Genomic DNA, 8,044 nt, shown 5'->3' on the forward strand with positions numbered 1-8,044 from the left:
TGTCCTGACCTCCAGGGCTTTTAGGTCAATCTGTCACACTTGTTTTGTCCCTGCTAACCTAACCTAAACAAACCAAACCAAACTTATCTAACTTAATGCTAATCCACCATCTGTTGTGTTGTTCCGACTGACCTAACCAAACCAATCTTCAACTATTTTATCTTAATTGTTTAAATTATAACCAACTCTATCCTAACTGGAACTACTTGAGGAGCAATGGGTTTTAGACTGAATCACGTTACCACCAAACATGGCAACTGCCACTCTAAATAAACCTGACCTTAGTGTCACTAGTATCATTGGTTTTTCCACAGAATCTGGGCTTCATAAATTACACAATTATGAAACTTTCCTACGTGTCAAGTGGGGTTGGTGGAGGATTAGTGCCCCTCCCTGTAAAACAATTAACTCTAAGCCCATGGCCACCCCGTTTGGGATACATGGCGTCTGGCATATATATAATATATATATATATATATATATATATATATATATATATATATATATATATATGAAACTTTATTCCTGTTACAATATATTAAACAATTATTATGCCTCCCAGGCTCTGACCTAACTTAAAACTGTCCACCCAAAACTGAAATCTAATAACTCCTTTTCTTAGTATGGTATTCCTTTCTTTTCAAAGACGTTTTGTGTATAATGTCCTGAAAGACGTACCCGTACCTGACAAGCTAATGGACCATAGCTTTACCCAAAGATTATCACAAGATGTATTTGAAAGATAAAAAATAAAACCATTGCTTCTCCTTAAATAATCCACCAGTATTAATCCAAGAGTTGTTCTGACATGCAGAGACGGAGCTACCATAACCATATTAAGCTACATGGACAAATCCCTCCTGTCCCGTGCTTTGGGCATATTCCAACAAAACAAAAACCTGGAGTAATATTATACATATGACTGCAAGTGAATCACTATGACACATCAAATTACAATAAATACAAAGCAATTAATACTAACCTCTCGGTACAACTGTTTCTCTCCACACTCAAACCAACCTGTTTACAATAATGGTTCATCTTTCCGCCGTCAGAGGGCTCTCGCGCGGGTTCCTAGACGATTCCCCATCATCCAATTCCCCGTCAAAATATAAATATGCCTAATATTAATAATTACCGAAAAAAATAATTTCCATGGGGTACATATATGAGTCTACGCTAAAATTGGAAATAATTTGTAAGTTGAACACTGTCAATAATCAACGTTTCTGCCTAATTGTAGTCGACTCAAAATCATATTCTGGTGTAACCCACAGCTGCTTTCAGTACATTTTATTAGTACTACAATCTCCAGAATCTATTTTAATACAGCTTTGAAGAGGTGCGAGTATATATTAATCTCGAATTACAATATTTCCTTAATTTAAGGAGAGGGTACGTTGTAATTACAATACTTTTTGATGCAGATAAATAAGTTTTGTTCTAATATTCGTACGGTTTCACTAAATATTTTAATAAATACTAAAACCTGGAGAGAGAATTTATTACAGAAGTTAGAACCGTAGGACGACGCCTGTAGACCCCGTACCTACCAAGAAAGTACCTACGACGCCATATTGTCTCTGTTGCAAGACGTTGTAAGCGTGGTTGGAGAAAGTCACAAATATTCTCAATGGTAAGTGTGTGTTGGATGTTTTGTTTATGCATAAAGAGTTGTGATATCAGGGTTGTGTGGAGATTAAGTGAAGAATGAGTGGCAAAGGTGAAGAAAGGCGGGTTAAGGCCTCTCACCCTAGTCACTCTAGCCTCCCTGTAGCCTATACAAACCATGGATGAAATATTGTAGATGTATTACCTAACCAAACCTAACTTGTAGGCTATCCAAAAATAATTTTCTGTGCAGCCACTCGTGTATCAGGGAGGCCGCACCGGCTAGGGCTGGTAAAACGGGGCCATAGTGGTTAAGGCTGGTAAAACTACCGTAGGGGACGTAGTGATTACCGTAGGGTTGGTAATACTAGGAACCGCAGTGACAGGGTTGGTAAAACTAGGGACCGCAGTGACTAGGGTTGGTAAGACAAGGGGCCGTGGTGACTGGGGTCGGTAAGACTAGGGACCTGAGTGACTCGTTTCCGGGATGGTGATGCAGGTGTGGAGGATGCCGAGGCAAAATGTACTAATTGATTTTTACAATTTTTGCAGTTGTATATTTTCAGTAATTTAATACTAGTTAATTTTCCAAAGATTCCGTCACTGCTAAGTGGAATGTGCTTTTTTTTTTTAAGTAAATACAATAGTGTGGTAATGTTAAATTCTGTAGTTTGCCTAAAATGCCTTTTATTACTGTATTGTAATTATTACTTTTATTTGGTTATAAGATTGATTTAAGATTTCTTTATAAATATTTGAAATTTAAAGTTATGTGCAACTGGAGTAATTATGTTACCGAAATATGTTTTCTAAATTTCATTAAATATGGTTAATTTTGTAATTTGCCTATACAATTACTTTATTTTAAATGTTATTTGTATTTTTCCATATCTTGAAAGGGTTCAGTTGGGATTTTATTGTTAATCTTTTAAAAATCTGTGGTCAGTTGTGTTTCTGTAAGGGTTCGTATTCAGTATTCAGTGGTTAGAAGTGCTTGCTTAGTGGTGGTGTTGAATTATGTTGAGGTTTTTTATTTTTCTCAGCAACAGGGACCCAGTCAGGTTAAATATGAGGTGGCTGTATGACCGTTGGGTACATTGTCTCTCATTTAGCAGGAGCTCATACCATAACTCCTGCTGTCCAATACTTCTCCCCATTGTCTGTCTATCTATCTATTGCCAGACGCCATAATCCCATAAGGGGTGGCCACAAACAAATCATCTGCATGTTGCCCTGTCCCTCGCCAGTTCCTCCCAGCTCACACCTTCCCTCTCTCATACCTCTCCACTCCATTCCTCCATCTCATCCTCGGCCTCCCCCCTCCCTCTCCCTCTTTCATTGTATTGACGTTTATTTTTATTTATTTTAGTGAGATTTGTCCTCAGTACTTGTTTTAAATTTTGATTTGTGTATGCAGTACATTGATTTTATTGTACAGTAATTTATTCCTGGTTATGGTGGAAGTTACGGATGTCCAATTTTTTTCACTGGTAATCATTGCCATTTTATTCATTATACATTTGTTCTCAGTTTTTATGTTTTTCTTTATTTTTAAGGCAGTTATTTGAAGAAAACCTGTCTTTATAGGTTAGGGTAGGTATCATCAAGCATTGTGGGTATGTTAGGTACTGGGTATCATGCAGTACCGTTATTGTCTGGAGAAGAATAGTACAGTACATAACTTGAATCAGCCTTGAACTGCTGTATCATTCTGTTGTCGCGGTGCACGACTCTGAGGTTTTTATTATCGTGCCCTGGCAACGTACCCATCAACAGTGCATCCGATTTCGTGTAAAATATGATACGCCTGTGATTTGTGTATAATAATATGCATAATATATTCTTGTACAATACAGTAAACCGTCAATATAACGAACCCCGGTATTGCGAATTTCGGATATAGCAAACGGCCAAATCGCAACTGAACTTCCACCAGATTATGCTAACAAAGGTCGTTAAATGCAGAGGAAGTTCGCAAATCAGCCCATGGTGACAACAGCAACCTTTCCTGACACAGTAAGTGTGCTGTAACAGTACTACATTATACTGTATTCTTATTATAGGTACCTGTATTGTATTTATATGTACAACTTCGTACAGTATTGTATTTACCGGTACATGTACAACTTCATAAACCATTGAAATCTCCTTGTAAAACTTCATAGAGTTAGTTTAGGTTATGTTTGAGCATGTAGGACTGAACAACTCCCCTTATATGGCAAACTGAGTTTGGTAATGCCTCAGAAATACTGAACTGCTCATATATAATGAATTTTCGGATATAATGACCCACCCCTCCCCCTAGTTAGTTCTTTATATCGAGGGTTCACTGTAATGTGATTAGTTTATGATATGGTACGAAATCAGACGCACTATTGACAGTTAGGCTGCCAGGGTACGATAATGACAACCTCAGAGTCGTGCGCCGCGACTACAGTAAACCTAACCTGATCCATAGAGACATTGTTGTACTGAATAATTATGGTAATTGCATGTAATTATTTAAAATTTTCCTTTACAGTTGTTTTTCACTTAAAGGTTGGTCATAAGTTATTAGTAACTACCGTACTTACTGATTTATGTTTATAGATATTTTATATATTTTTTTACAGGTATCCTTTATTCAGTGATGTTCTTGTTAATGTCATTTGGTTCAATGTGTACATTTTTAAAATTTTCCTTTTCCGGTAAGAAAATAATAATAATGAGCTTGTTTTTTGTTTCAAAATCTCCAGTTCTTGCAATAAGGAATGTTTTAACACATGCCTGACATACTTTCAGTGCTTTTACAATCAAACGAAAAGTAAATAACTATCATTCATATACAGTGATCCCTTGGTAATAGCAGTTTTCATCATCACTGCTAGATGAAAATCTGCATTCCTGTTATCACACATTTCTTGTCAAGGGAAAAAAAAAAAAAAATTTGTTGCTCTGGATGCCAGCAAGCTATTTAATTCAATTTGGGAAGTGTTTAATGTATTGGAGAAGTTTATTTCACTTGATCTAATAGTTAGAATGCCCTAATTGGAGTGATGACCATGCATATTGTAGATTGGATTCCCAAGAGGTTTTTGATAATGCTGTCAAAAAAAGTAGGCTGATCATATACTCTTAAATGTACGGTACGGGTAATCATTACCCTTTAAGTATCCTGGCCTATGGTAACCTAACTTCAGACCCCCATGCTTGGAAAGGGTAGTAGGGGTTGGCTGTATATAGCACCTTACTGTACTGTAATTAGAAATCTTGATAGCTGTTGGTAATTATTATTCTCTTCACTCTGATGCTTGTGAAGTTTAGATCTTTGTTTTTGCTCTTTGATGATATCGACCTTGGTGGTCTTGTCCCTAGGATTAATTTCTACTTTTCAGTTTGGTTACATTTTATTATGATTATTATTATTATTATTATTATTATTATTATTATTATTATCATCATCAAGATATTTTCATATACACAGACTTTAACTGGAGAGGTATATATCCCTCATTAATCCATGCATTATTAGGGTATTCAAGCTGAAAAACATATTAAAAATAACTGTAGCAACAAGAGTAAGATAAATTTTCAGGGGGTTAACCAGGCATTGTCACTGCCCTAAGCTGAAAAAACTTGTCTGGTAGCAGCAAAAATAATATAAAACTGAATTGAATGGATCAGCAAATCTGTCTGACCATTTGACCCATTTGTTCCCGCGTCATATTTACCCTTAGCTGATTGGATGGCTGGGTGGGTGTGGTGGTGATGATGATGATGATGATGATGATGATGATGACCATGACGATTCTCAGTTGATATTTATTTGCAGATGATTGGGTGGCTGAGTGTGCTGGTATGGATCTAACTGGTGGAGATACAGCAAGAGACCTTTTCAGTGTTTTTATGATCAACCGGGAAAAACACATAAAGGGTGGATCCCCCGAGCTAGGACCAAATGGACCATATAACTGTGCAAGGCAATGAGAGATCCTTAGAGGAACCACCACATCTCTCACCAGAAATACGCTACCCTGGTGCAGGCTTGAACTGTCAACCCTACGGTCATGAAATGCGTGTGCTACCACCTCGCTACTCTGAGCCCTGCAACAACAGAAGAGTGGTGGATTGTGATTGCCATGGGTGCCAGCTCATTATCATAGCAACCACATGATGGGTTAGTGCTCATATTATTTTTTGAAAATTTCTTGTAGCAAATTTTATCCCATTTTGAGGAGGATGTAAGGGAATGCCGTATTTCTAAGTGTACAGGATATACTTATCAACCTAGCCACTGTACTGAGTCATTGCTCTTGGTTGTCATTTTTCAGGTTTATTTTGTGAAGATTTATTATTTTCTAGCTCAGATACAGTAAGGACAGCACTGACTACTCAGTGTTCTAATTTTTATTTGTACTTTGCATGTCTTAATAGGGACATGGCAACATGGAGGCAATTTGTTTGTGACAGCCCCTTAAGAGATTTAGGGCACCTGGCTGTAGATAGAGAGATAGATAGATAAGTTATTAAGAAATCCTTATTCTGTGTAGTTCTTACTGATACTGTAGATATTTATTTTTTATTTTTTTGGAGGAGGGGAGGGGAGATATAGAAAGCTGACATTCCAAGACTGTTCGAGATAGAGACCTGAAATTTTCAGGAGTGATGTGTCTTGGTTGCAGGCCTCTTTTGGCACAAAATTTCTTCCTAGCACTAGCACTTTCTATGTTATTTTCTCAATTTTTTGCTGTCCTGTTCAGCAAAAACTACTGAATCAATTGCTTTGCAATTGTTCCGGTATGTAGTCAGTAATGTATACTAGTCCATCTGGGTATTGATAATGAGATCCAACAGATACTTTTTGAGATATTGGGAAAATCAGAATGGCTGCCTCATGCCTGAAAGTGCTAAATTGGAAAGTATTTGGCTGATTTTGACTAAACTGTGGAAATGTAGTGTGTCATGAGCGAACATGATTTACATATACCATCCACTTTCTGTGACTTTGAAAAACATGAAAAAAACAATGTTGCTATCAAAACAGCATTTAGACATGCATTTCTTTACCTCAGATGCAACAATGGTCAGTAAATATCCAATAGGATGCACATGAATTTCTGTTAAAGCTGTTGCAGAGCCCTCATGATGAACAGGTTGCATTTAATGCAGATGAGAACTCAGCAGTGATCCAAGTTGTAGAGGTTAAATAATTACCCTGTTTTCTGGTAGCAATTTTGGGAGCTCATTTTGAGACAAGAGTTTCTTTATACTGTATATCTGCACCAGTGTCCTCTGTTGTTGTGACAGAGCTGTCAGACTTTGTCAGATCACCCTTGTAGATACTGCCCTGTAACTCAAACAAAATGTAATACTGAAATTACAAGAGCACCTGATGTTCTCTTTTTATTGTTCGTAAAATTTGATTCAGATATACAGAAGATATATAGAAAGGTTCAGATGCAAGAAGAGATTGTTATTAAACATGGCATATGTTACAGAATGTCAGTAGTTATAAAGCATCATAGCATGTACAGTTACCTCTCAACTAACACGAGTTTAAAAAACGCGTTTTCATTTTAACACGAGCAAATATTTAAGGAGATATGTTTAACTAACAAGAGTTTCTCGATTTAACGCGACTTTACACGTATGTGATGGTTTCAAATTAGCCGCGCGCGCCTTGGACAGTCCCGAGCTGATAGACCGTGTGTGGCAGTTTATGCATAAATACAATTTTTTATTTGTTGCTTAAACTGGTTTTATTCGAACTATAATATTCGAAAATGAAGTTTTGCCCCATTTTGAGCAATTTGGCTCATTTTCGGACAAATTTTGCCCAGGAAAGTGATGGTAGACCTAAATTGTTACAACTTGATGCTGCAGAACAGAAAGAAGAAAACCACTCAGACCATGATAGAGCAGTTCTTTATGAAGAAGACAGAAAATTTAAGGGAGTTATCTTCATCACCAGTAGCATGGGAGTCAGAGGAAGAGGAAGAGGAAGGACAGCAGAGCGAGGAGGGACAACAAATTTAGGGTGGGGAGTGGCAGGAGGTGGGGTAGCGGGGTTAGGAGGGACAACAGCAGATGACGAGTGATGCATAGATGAAGTGAGGCTGTGTGTTGTTATTGTTTGTGACCTACTTACTGTAATGAAAATGTTGCTTATACTGTAGTGTTTTTATGACCTACTAATGCATTAATAATGTTGAGGAACTTTCACAACGCCGTGAATGAAGCAGAATTGAAAGAGAATCCACGTAAAAAACGAAAACAGTATGTATTTGGGGAGAGGTAAACAATGCTTCGGCCAAACCAGGGCTTAAATATTGTTTATTTCTCCCCAGGTATACTGTTTTTGTTTTTTACCTGGATTTTCCTTCAAATTAATAATGTTGCTTTTAAGTTTAGAGTAGCATAGCTCCCCAAATGGGTTAACTTTCCCAGAGTCCAG

The sequence above is a fragment of the Coenobita brevimanus genome, chromosome 100, assembly GCF_032717465.1.
Source record: "Coenobita brevimanus isolate Jiangsu-jjx chromosome 100, ASM3271746v2, whole genome shotgun sequence".
Taxonomy (NCBI): Eukaryota; Metazoa; Arthropoda; class Malacostraca; order Decapoda; family Coenobitidae; genus Coenobita; species Coenobita brevimanus.